Raw genomic sequence first — 13,035 nt, forward strand, 5'->3', positions numbered from 1 at the left:
AGCTTGCCAAGCTGAACTAAGGATGCCAAATATTGCAATAAGAACGTTTCGATAGCAGTTTTCATATGCCATTGAAAAAAAAAAGTTCCCCACAACAGTCATCTCAAAAAAATTCTTCCTTCAGAAAAAAAAAATTCGTAAAAAAAATTCTTCCTATGTTAAAAAAAATCTTCGTCTCAAAATATAGTCTTCCACCAAAAAGAAAAATTTTGCTCAAACTTTTTTTCCAAATGGTTTTCAAGAGTATTTCACAGCTTGCCAAGCTGAACTCAGGATTCCAAACAAGTTGTACTTTCAATTATTTGCATTGAAATATAAAGCAGATTTCAGAAGCAGTTTTCATTTGCCTTCAAAAAAAGAATTCCCACTGTCAACCGAAAAAAAATTCTTCCTCCAAAAAAAACCAATGTCGATAAAAAAAATCTTTTTGTGATAAAAGAAATATTCCTCTCAAAATATAATCTTCCACCAAAAAGAAGAATTTTGCTCAAACTTTTTTTCAGCTTTCAGTGAAATTTTATTGCTTCTTTCTGCAGCTCTCACTGAAATAAGGCTAATTTTCAACTTTGTTCAAATGTGCTGTAACTTTTGTTCCAAATGGTTTTCAAGAGTCTTTCATGGCTTGCCAAGCAGAACTCAGCATGCTAAACTAGTTATATATAGTATTTGCATTGAAATATTAAGTCAATTTTATCATCAGCTTTCAGTGAAATTTTATTGCTTCTTTCTGCAGCTCTCACTGAAATAAGGCTAATTTTCAACCTTGTTCAAATGTGCTGTAACTTTTGTTCCAAATGGTTTTCAAGAGTCTTTCATGGCTTGCCAAGCAGAACTCAGCATGCTAAACTAGTTATATATAGTATTTGCATTGAAATATTAAGTCAATTTTATCATCAGCTTTCAGTGAAATTGAAACACTTGTACACTTGTACATAGTGTTTGTATTGAAATATTAAGAACATTTTGGAAGCAGTTTTCATTTGCCTTTGAAAAAAAAAAAAGTTCCCTACAACAGTCACATCAAAAAAATTCTTCCTTCAGAAAAAAAAATTCGTAAAAAAATTCTTCCTATGTTAAAAAAATTTTCCTCTCAAAATATAGTATTCCACCAAAAAGAAAAATTTCCTCTGACTTTTTTTCCAAATGGTTTTCAAGAGTCTTTCACAGCTTGCCAAGCTGAACTCTGGATGCCAAACAAGTTGTACATAGTGTTTGTATTGAAATATTAAGAACAAATATGCCATTGAAAAAAAAAAGTTCCCCACAACAGTCACTTCAAAAAAATTCTTCCTTCAGAAAAAAAAAATCGTAAAAAAATTCTTTCTATGTTAAAAAAAATCTTCCTCTCAAAATGTAATCTTCCACCAAAAAGAAAAATTTTGCCCAAACTTTTTTTCCAAATGGTTTTCAAGTCTTTCACAGATTGCCAAGCTGAACTCAGGATGCCAAACAAGTTGTACATAGTGTTTGTATTGAAATATTAAGAAAACATATGCCATTGAAAAGAAAAAAGTTCCCCACAAAAGTCACCTCAAAAAAAATTCTTCCTTCAGAAAAAAAAAAATTCGTAAAAAAATTCTTCCTATGTTAAAAAAAATCTTCATCTCAAAATATAATCTTCCACCAAAAAGAAAAATTTTGCTCAAATTTTTTTTCCAAATGGTTTTCTAGAGTCTTTCACAATTTGCCAAGCTGAACTCAGGATGCCAAACATTGCAAAAAAAGAAGAACATTTCGGTAGCAGTTTTCATATGCCATTGAAAAAAAAAAAAGTTCACCACAAAAGTCACCTCAAAAAAATTCTTCCTTCAGAAAAAAAAAAATCGTAAAAAAATTCTTCCTATGTTAAAAAAAATCTTCCTCTCAAAATATAATCTTCCACCAAAAAGAAAAATGTTGCTAAAACTTTTTTTCCAAATGGTTTTCAAGAGTATTTCACAGCTTGCCAAGCTGAACTTAGGATTCCAAACATTGCAATAAGAAGAACGTTTCGATAGCAGTTTTCATATGCCATTGAAAAAAAAAAGTTCCCCACAACAGTCACCTCAAAAAAATTCTTCCTTCAGAAAAAAAAAAATCCGTAAAAAAATTCTTCCTATGTTAAAAAAAATCTTCATCTCAAAATATAATCTTCCACCAAAAAGGAAAATTTGCCCAAACTTTTTTTCCAAATGGTTTTCAAGAGTGTTTCACAGCTTGCCAAGCTGAACTCAGGATGCCAAACATTGCAATAAGAAGAACATTTCGGTAGCAGTTTTCATATGCCATTGAAAAAAAAAAAAGTTCACCACAACAGTCACCTCAAAAAAATTCTTCCTTCAGAAAAAAAAAATCGTAAAAAAATTCTTCCTATGTTAAAAAAAATGTTCCTCTCAAAATATAATCTTCCACCAAAAAGGAAAATTTTGCCCAAACTTTTTTTCCAAATGGTTTTCAAGAGTGTTTCACAGCTTGCCAAGCTGAACTCAGGATGCCAAACATTGCAATAAGAAGAACATTTCGGTAGCAGTTTTCATATTTCATTGAAAAAAAAAAAAGTTCACCACAACAGTCACCTCAAAAAAATTCTTCCTTCAGAAAAAAAAAATCGTAAAAAAATTCTTCCTATGTTAAAAAAAATGTTCCTCTCAAAATATAATCTTCCACCAAAAAGGAAAATTTTGCCCAAACTTTTTTTCCAAATGGTTTTCAAGAGTGTTTCACAGCTTGCCAAGCTGAACTCAGGATGCCAAACATTGCAATAGGAAGAACGTTTCGGTAGCAGTTTTCATATGCCATTGAAAAAAAAAGTTCCCCACAACAGTCACCTCAAAAAAATTCTTCTTTCAGAAAAAAAAAATTCGTAAAAAAATTCTTCCTATGTTAAAAAAAATCTTCGTCTCAAAATATAGTCTTCCACCAAAAAGAAAAATTTTGCTCAAACTTTTTTTCCAAATGGTTTTCAAGAGTGTTTCACAGCTTGCCAAGCTGAACTCAGGATGCCAAACATTGCAATAAGAAGAACATTTCGGTAGCAGTTTTCATATGCCATTGAAAAAAAAATAAGTTCACAACAGTCACCTCAAAAAAATTCTTCCTTCAGAAAAAAAAAATCGTATAAAAATTCTTCCTATGTTAAAAAAAATGTTCCTCTCAAAATATAATCTTCCACCAAAAAGGAAAATTTTGCCCAAACTTTTTTTCCAAATGGTTTTCAAGAGTGTTTCACAGCTTGCCAAGCTGAACTCAGGATGCCAAACATTGCAATAAGAAGAACATTTCGGTAGCAGTTTTCATATGCCATTGAAAAAAAAAAGTTCACCACAACAGTCGCCTCAAAAAAATTCTTCCTTCAGAAAAAAAAAATCGAATAAAAAATTCTTCCTATGTTAAAAAAAATTTTCCTCTCAAAATATAATCTTCCACCAAAAAGGAAAATTTTGCCCAAACTTTTTTTCCAAATGGTTTTCAAGAGTGTTTCACAGCTTGCCAAGCTGAACTCAGGATGCCAAACATTGCAATAAGAAGAACATTTCGGTAGCAGTTTTCATATGCCATTGAAAAAAAAAAAAGTTCACCACAACAGTCACCTCAAAAAAATTCTTCCTTCAGAAAAAAAAAATCGTAAAAAAATTCTTCCTATGTTAAAAAAATTTTTCCTCTCAAAATATAATCTTCCACCAAAAAGGAAAATTTTGCCCAAACTTTTTTTCCAAATGGTTTTCAAGAGTGTTTCACAGCTTGCCAAGCTGAACTCATTGCAATAAGAAGAACGTTTCGATAGCAGTTTTCATATGCCATTGAAAAAAAAAAGTTCCCCACAACAGTCACCTCAAAAAAATTCTTCTTTCAGAAAAAAAAAAATTCGTAAAAAAAATTCTTCCTATGTTAAAAAAAATCTTCGTCTCAAAATATAGTCTTCCACCAAAAAGAAAAATTTTGCTCAAACTTTTTTTCCAAATGGTTTTCAAGAGTGTTTCACAGCTTGCCAAGCTGAACTCAGGATTCCAAACATTGCAATAAGAAGAACATTTCGGTAGCAGTTTTCATATGCCATTGAAAAAAAAAAGTTCCCCACAACAGTCACCTCAAAAAAATTCTTCTTTCAGAAAAAAAAAATTCGTAAAAAAATTCTTCCTATGTTAAAAAAAATCTTCCTCTCAAAATATAGTCTTCCACCAAAAAGGAACATTTTGCCCAAACTTTTTTTCCAAATGGTTTTCAAGAGTGTTTCACAGCTTGCCAAGCTGAACTCAGGATGCCAAACATTGCAATAAGAAGAACATTTCGGTAGCAGTTTTCATATGCCATTGAAAAAAAAAAAAGTTCACAACAAAAGTCACCTCAAAAAAATTCTTCCTTCAGAAAAAAAAAATCGTAAAAAAATTCTTCCTATGTTAAAAAAAATGTTCCTCTCAAAATATAATCTTCCACCAAAAAGGAAAATTTTGCCCAAACTTTTTTTCCAAATGGTTTTCAAGAGTGTTTCACAGCTTGCCAAGCTGAACTCAGGATGCCAAACATTGCAATAAGAAGAACATTTCGGTAGCAGTTTTCATATGCCATTGAAAAAAAAAAAAATTCACAACAACAGTCAACTCAAAAAAATTCTTCCTTCAGAAAAAAAAAATCGTAAAAAAATTCTTCCTATGTTAAAAAAAATGTTCCTCTCAAAATATAATCTTCCACCAAAAAGGAAAATTTTGCCCAAACTTTTTTTCCAAATGGTTTTCAAGAGTGTTTCACAGCTTGCCAAGCTGAACTAAGGATGCCAAATATTGCAATAAGAACGTTTCGATAGCAGTTTTCATATGCCATTGAAAAAAAAAAGTTCCCCACAACAGTCATCTCAAAAAAATTCTTCCTTCAGAAAAAAAAAATTCGTAAAAAAAATTCTTCCTATGTTAAAAAAAATCTTCGTCTCAAAATATAGTCTTCCACCAAAAAGAAAAATTTTGCTCAAACTTTTTTTCCAAATGGTTTTCAAGAGTATTTCACAGCTTGCCAAGCTGAACTCAGGATTCCAAACAAGTTGTACTTTCAATTATTTGCATTGAAATATAAAGCAGATTTCAGAAGCAGTTTTCATTTGCCTTCAAAAAAAGAATTCCCACTGTCAACCGAAAAAAAATTCTTCCTCCAAAAAAAACCAATGTCGATAAAAAAAATCTTTTTGTGATAAAAGAAATATTCCTCTCAAAATATAATCTTCCACCAAAAAGAAGAATTTTGCTCAAACTTTTTTTCAGCTTTCAGTGAAATTTTATTGCTTCTTTCTGCAGCTCTCACTGAAATAAGGCTAATTTTCAACTTTGTTCAAATGTGCTGTAACTTTTGTTCCAAATGGTTTTCAAGAGTCTTTCATGGCTTGCCAAGCAGAACTCAGCATGCTAAACTAGTTATATATAGTATTTGCATTGAAATATTAAGTCAATTTTATCATCAGCTTTCAGTGAAATTTTATTGCTTCTTTCTGCAGCTCTCACTGAAATAAGGCTAATTTTCAACCTTGTTCAAATGTGCTGTAACTTTTGTTCCAAATGGTTTTCAAGAGTCTTTCATGGCTTGCCAAGCAGAACTCAGCATGCTAAACTAGTTATATATAGTATTTGCATTGAAATCTTAAGTCAATTTTATCATCAGCTTTCAGTGAAATTTTATTGCTTCTTTCTGCAGCTCTCACTGAAATAAGGCTAATTTTCAACTTTGTTCAAATGTGCTGTAACTTTTGTTCCAAATGGTTTTCAAGAGTCTTTCATGGCTTGCCAAGCAGAACTCAGCATGCTAAACTAGTTATATATAGTATTTGCATTGAAATCTTAAGTCAATTTTATCATCAGCTTTCAGTGAAATTTTATTGCTTCTTTCTGCAGCTCTCACTGAAATAAGGCTAATTTTCAACTTTGTTCAAATGTGCTGTAACTTTTGTTCCAAATGGTTTTCAAGAGTCTTTCATGGCTTGCCAAGCAGAACTCAGCATGCTAAACTAGTTATATATAGTATTTGCATTAAAATCTTAAGTCAATTTTATCATCAGCTTTCAGTGAAATTTTATTGCTTCTTTCTGCAGCTCTCACTGAAATAAGGCTAATTTTCAACTTTGTTCAAATGTGCTGTAACTTTTGTTCCAAATGGTTTTCAAGAGTCTTTCATGGCTTGCCAAGCAGAACTCAGCATGCTAAACTAGTTATATATAGTATTTGCATTGAAATCTTAAGTCAATTTTATCATCAGCTTTCAGTGAAATTGTATTGCTTCTTTCTGCCGCTCTCACTGAAATAAGGCTAATTTTCAACTTTGTTCAAATGTGCTGTAACTTTTGTTCCAAATGGTTTTCAAGAGTCTTTCATGGCTTGCCAAGCAGAACTCAGCATGCTAAACTAGTTATATATAGTATTTGCATTGAAATCTTAAGTCAATTTTATCATCAGCTTTCAGTGAAATTTTATTGCTTCTTTCTGCAGCTCTCACTGAAATAAGGCTAATTTTCAACTTTGTTCAAATGTGCTGTAACTCTTGTTCCAAATGGTTTTCAAGAGTCTTTCATGGCTTGCCAAGCAGAACTCAGCATGCTAAACTAGTTATATATAGTATTTGCATTGAAATCTTAAGTCAATTTTATCATCAGCTTTCAGTGAAATTTTATTGCTTCTTTCTGCAGCTCTCACTGAAATAAGGCTAATTTTCAACTTTGTTCAAATGTGCTGTAACTTTTGTTCCAAATGGTTTTCAAGAGTCTTTCATGGCTTGCCAAGCAGAACTCAGCATGCTAAACTAGTTATAAATAGTATTTGCATTGAAATCTTAAGTCAATTTTATCATCAGCTTTCAGTGAAATTTTATTGCTTCTTTCTGCAGCTCTCACTGAAATAAGGCTAATTTTCAACTTTGTTCAAATGTGCTGTAACTCTTGTTCCAAATGGTTTTCAAGAGTCTTTCATGGCTTGCCAAGCAGAACTCAGCATGCTAAACTAGTTATATATAGTATTTGCATTGAAATCTTAAGTCAATTTTATCATCAGCTTTCAGTGAAATTTTATTGCTTCTTTCTGCAGCTCTCACTGAAATAAGGCTAATTTTCAACTTTGTTCAAATGTGCTGTAACTTTTGTTCCAAATGGTTTTCAAGAGTCTTTCATGGCTTGCCAAGCAGAACTCAGCATGCTAAACTAGTTATAAATAGTATTTGCATTGAAATCTTAAGTCAATTTTATCATCAGCTTTCAGTGAAATTGAAACACTTGTACACTTGTACATAGTGTTTGTATTGAAATATTAAGAACTTTTTGGAAGCATTTTTCATTTGCCTTTGAAAAAAAAAAGTTCCCCACAACATTCATCTCAAAAAAATTCTTCCTTCAGAAAAAAAAATTCGTAAAAAAATTCTTCCTATGTTAAAGAAATCTTCCTCTCAAAATGTAATCTTCCACCAAAAAGAAAAATTTTGCCCAAACTTTTTTTCCAAATGGTTTTCAAGAGTCTTTCACAGATTGCCAAGCTGAACTCAGGATGCCAAACAAGTTGTACATAGTGTTTGTATTGAAATATTAAGAACACATATGCCATTGAAAAGAAAAAAGTTCCCCACAACAGTCACCTCAAAAAAATTCATCCTTGAGAAAAAAAATATTCGTAAAAAAAATTCTTCCTTTGTTAAAAAAAATCTTCCTCTCAAAATATAATCTTCCACCAAAAAGAAAAATTTTGCTCAAACTTTTTTTCCAAATGGATTTCAAGAGTCTTTCACAGCTTTCCAAGCTGAACTCAGGATGCCAAACAAGTTGTACATAGTGTTTGTATTGAAATATTAAGAACATTTTGGAAGCAGTTTTCATTTGCCTATGAAAAAAAAAAAAGTTCCCTACAACAGTCACATCAAAAAAATTCTTCCTTCAGAAAAAAAAAATCATAAAAAAATTCTTCCTATGTTAAAAAAATTTTCCTCTCAAAATATAGTATTCCACCAAAAAGAAAAATTTCCTCTAACTTTTTTTCCAAATGGTTTTCAAGAGTCTTTCACAGCTTGCCAAGCTGAACTCTGGATGCCAAACAAGTTGTACATAGTGTTTGTATTGAAATATTAAGAACAAATATGCCATTGAAAAAAAAAAGTTCCCCACAACAGTCACTTCAAAAAAGTTCTTCCTTCAGAAAAAAAAAATCGTAAAAAAATTCTTCCTATGTTAAAAAAAATCTTCGTCTCAAAATATAGTCTTCCACCAAAAAGAAAAATTTTGCTCAAACTTTTTTTCCAAATGGTTTTCCAAGAGTATTTCACAGCTTGCCAAGCTGAACTCAGGATTCCAAACATTGCAATAAGAAGAACATTTCGGTAGCAGTTTTCATATGCCATTGAAAAAAAAATGTTCCCCACAACAGTCACCTCAAAAAAATTCTTCTTTCAGAAAAAAAAAATTCGTAAAAAAATTCTTCCTATGTTAAAAAAAATGTTCCTCTCAAAATATAATCTTCCACCAAAAAGGAAAATTTTGCCCATACTTTTTTTCCAAATGGTTTTCAAGAGTGTTTCACAGCTTGCCAAGCTGAACTCAGGATGCCAAACATTGCAATAAGAAGAACATTTCGGTAGCAGTTTTCATATGCCATTGAAAAAAAAAAAAGTTCACCACAACAGTCACCTCAAAAAAATTCTTCCTTCAGAAAAAAAAAATCGTAAAAAAATTCTTCCTATGTTAAAAAAAATGTTCCTCTCAAAATATAATCTTCCACCAAAAAGGAAAATTTTGCCCAAACTTTTTTTCCAAATGGTTTTCAAGAGTGTTTCACAGCTTGCCAAGCTGAACTCAGGATGCCAAACATTGCAATAAGAAGAACATTTCGGTAGCAGTTTTCATATGCCATTGAAAAAAAAAAAAGTTCACCACAACAGTCACCTCAAAAAAATTCTTCCTTCAGAAAAAAAAAATCGTAAAAAAATTCTTCCTATGTTAAAAAAAATTTTCCTCTCAAAATATAATCTTCCACCTAAAAGGAAAATTTTGCCCAAACTTTTTTTCCAAATGGTTTTCAAGAGTGTTTCACAGCTTGCCAAGCTGAACTCAGGATGCCAAACATTGCAATAAGAAGAACGTTTCGATAGCAGTTTTCATATGCCATTGAAAAAAAAAAGTTCCCCACAACAGTCACCTCAAAAAAATTATTCCTTCAGAAAAAAAAAAATTCGTAAAAAAAATTCTTCCTATGTTAAAAAAAATCTTCGTCTCAAAATATAGTCTTCCACCAAAAAGAAAGATTTTGCTCAAACTTTTTTTCCAAATGGTTTTCAAGAGTATTTCACAGCTTGCCAAGCTGAACTCAGGATTCCAAACAAGTTGTACTTTCAATTATTTGCATTGAAATATAAAGCAGATTTCAGAAGCAGTTTTCATTTGCCTTCAAAAAAAGAATTCCCACTGTCAACCGAAAAAAAATTCTTCCTCCAAAAAAAACCAATGTCGATAAAAAAAATCTTCCTGTGATAAAAGAAATCTTCCTCTCAAAATATAATCTTCCACCAAAAAGAAAAATTTTGCTCAAACTTTTTTTCAGCTTTCAGTGAAATTGTATTGCTTCTTTCTGCAGCTCTCACTGAAATAAGGTAATTTTCAACTTTGTTCAAATGTGCTGTAACTTTTGTTCCAAATGGTTTTCAAGAGTCTTTCATGGCTTGCCAAGCAGAACTCAGCATGCTAAACTAGTTATATATAGTATTTGCATTGAAATCTTAAGTCAATTTTATCATCAGCTCTCAGTGAAATTTTATTGCTTCTTTCTGCAGCTCTCACTGAAATAAGGCTAATTTTCAACTTTGTTCAAATGTGCTGTAACTTTTGTTCCAAATGGTTTTCAAGAGTCTTTCATGGCTTGCCAAGCAGAACTCAGCATGCTAAACTAGTTATATATAGTATTTGCATTGAAATCTTAAGTCAATTTTATCATCAGCTTTCAGTGAAATTTTATTGCTTCTTTCTGCAGCTCTCACTGAAATAAGGCAAATTTTCAACTTTGTTCAAATGTGCTGTAACTTTTGTTCCAAATGGTTTTCAAGAGTCTTTCATGGCTTGCCAAGCAGAACTCAGCATGCTAAACTAGTTATATATAGTATTTGCATTGAAATATTAAGTCAATTTTATCATCAGCTTTCAGTGAAATTTTATTGCTTCTTTCTGCAGCTCTCACTGAAATAAGGCTAATTTTCAACTTTGTTCAAATGTGCTGTAACTTTTGTTCCAAATGGTTTTCAAGAGTCTTTCATGGCTTGCCAAGCAGAACTCAGCATGCTAAACTAGTTATATATAGTATTTGCATTGAAATCTTAAGTCAATTTTATCATCAGCTTTCAGTGAAATTTTATTGCTTCTTTCTGCAGCTCTCACTGAAATAAGGCTAATTTTCAACTTTGTTCAAATGTGCTGTAACTTTTGTTCCAAATGGTTTTCAAGAGTCTTTCATGGCTTGCCAAGCAGAACTCAGCATGCTAAACTAGTTATATATAGTATTTGCATTGAAATCTTAAGTCAATTTTATCATCAGCTTTCAGTGAAATTTTATTGCTTCTTTCTGCAGCTCTCACTGAAATAAGGCTAATTTTCAACTTTGTTCAAATGTGCTGTAACTTTTGTTCCAAATGGCTTTCAAGAGTCTTTCATGGCTTGCCAAGCAGAACTCAGCATGCTAAACTAGTTATATATAGTATTTGCATTGAAATATTAAGTCAATTTTATCATCAGCTTTCAGTGAAATTTTATTGCTTCTTTCTGCAGCTCTCACTGAAATAAGGCTAATTTTCAACTTTGTTCAAATGTGCTGTAACTTTTGTTCCAAATGGTTTTCAAGAGTCTTTCATGGCTTGCCAAGCAGAACTCAGCATGCTAAACTAGTTATATATAGTATTTGCATTGAAATCTTAAGTCAATTTTATCATCAGCTTTCAGCGAAATTTTATTGCTTCTTTCTGCAGCTCTCACTGAAATAAGGTAATTTTCAACTTTGTTCAAATGTGCTGTAACTTTTGTTCCAAATGGTTTTCAAGAGTCTTTCATGGCTTGCCAAGCAGAACTCAGCATGCTAAACTAGTTATATATAGTATTTGCATTGAAATCTTAAGTCAATTTTATCATCAGCTCTCAGTGAAATTTTATTGCTTCTTTCTGCAGCTCTCACTGAAATAAGGCTAATTTTCAACTTTGTTCAAATGTGCTGTAACTTTTGTTCCAAATGGTTTTCAAGAGTCTTTCATGGCTTGCCAAGCAGAACTCAGCATGCTAAACTAGTTATATATAGTATTTGCATTGAAATATTAAGTCAATTTTATCATCAGCTTTCAGTGAAATTTTATTGCTTCTTTCTGCAGCTCTCACTGAAATAAGGCTAATTTTCAACTTTGTTCAAATGTGCTGTAACTCTTGTTCCAAATGGTTTTCAAGAGTCTTTCATGGCTTGCCAAGCAGAACTCAGCATGCTAAACTAGTTATATATAGTATTTGCATTGAAATCTTAAGTCAATTTTATCATCAGCTTTCAGTGAAATTTTATTGCTTCTTTCTGCAGCTCTCACTGAAATAAGGCTAATTTTCAACTTTGTTCAAATGTGCTGTAACTTTTGTTCCAAATGGTTTTCAAGAGTCTTTCATGGCTTGCCAAGCAGAACTCAGCATGCTGAACTAGTTATAAATAGTATTTGTATTGAAATATTAAGAACTTTTTGGAAGCATTTTTCATTTGCCTTTGAAAAAAAAAAGTTCCCCACAACATTCATCTCAAAAAAATTCTTCCTTCAGAAAAAAAAAATTCGTAAAAAAATTCTTCCTATGTTATAAAAAATCTTCCTCTCAAAATGTAATCTTCCACCAAAAAGAAAAATTTTGCCCAAACTTTTTTTCCAAATGGTTTTCAAGAGTCTTTCACAGATTGCCAAGCTGAACTCAGGATGCCAAACAAGTTGTACATAGTGTTTGTATTGAAATATTAAGAACACATATGCCATTGAAAAGAAAAAAGTTCCCCACAACAGTCACCTCAAAAAAATTCATCCTTGAGAAAAAAAATATTCGTAAAAAAAATTCTTCCTTTGTTAAAAAAAATCTTCCTCTCAAAATATAATCTTCCACCAAAAAGAAAAATTTTGCTCAAACTTTTTTTCCAAATGGTTTTCAAGAGTCTTTCACAGCTTTCCAAGCTGAACTCAGGATGCCAAACAAGTTGTACATAGTGTTTGTATTGAAATATTAAGAACATTTTGGAAGCAGTTTTCATTTGCCTTTGAAAAAAAAAAAGTTCCCTACAACAGTCACATCAAAAAAATTCTTCCTTCAGAAAAAAAAAATCGTAAAAAAATTCTTCCTATGTTAAAAAAATTTTCCTCTCAAAATATAGTATTCCACCAAAAAGAAAAATTTCCTCTAACTTTTTTTCCAAATGGTTTTCAAGAGTCTTTCACAGCTTGCCAAGCTGAACTCTGGATGCCAAACAAGTTGTACATAGTGTTTGTATTGAAATATTAAGAACAAATATGCCATTGAAAAAAAAAAGTTCCCCACAACAGTCACTTCAAAAAAGTTCTTCCTTCAGAAAAAAAAAATCGTAAAAAAATTCTTCCTATGTTAAAAAAAAACTTCGTCTCAAAATATAGTCTTCCACCAAAAAGAAAAATTTTGCTCAAACTTTTTTTCCAAATGGTTTTCCAAGAGTATTTCACAGCTTGCCAAGCTGAACTCAGGATTCCAAACATTGCAATAAGAAGAACATTTCGGTAGCAGTTTTCATATGCCATTGAAAAAAAAAAGTTCCCCACAACAGTCACCTCAAAAAAATTCTTCTTTCAGAAAAAAAAAATTCGTAAAAAAATTCTTCCTATGTTAAAAAAAATGTTCCTCTCAAAATATAATCTTCCACCAAAAAGGAAAATTTTGCCCAAACTTTTTTTCCAAATGGTTTTCAAGAGTGTTTCACAGCTTGCCAAGCTGAACTCAGGATGCCAAACATTGCAATTAGAAGAACATTTCGGTAGCAGTTTTCATATGCCATTGAAAAAAAAAAAAGTTCACCACAACAGTCA

Source organism: Ammodytes marinus (genome assembly GCF_949987685.1).
Source record: "Ammodytes marinus genome assembly, chromosome: 24".
NCBI lineage: Eukaryota > Metazoa > Chordata > Actinopteri > Uranoscopiformes > Ammodytidae > Ammodytes > Ammodytes marinus.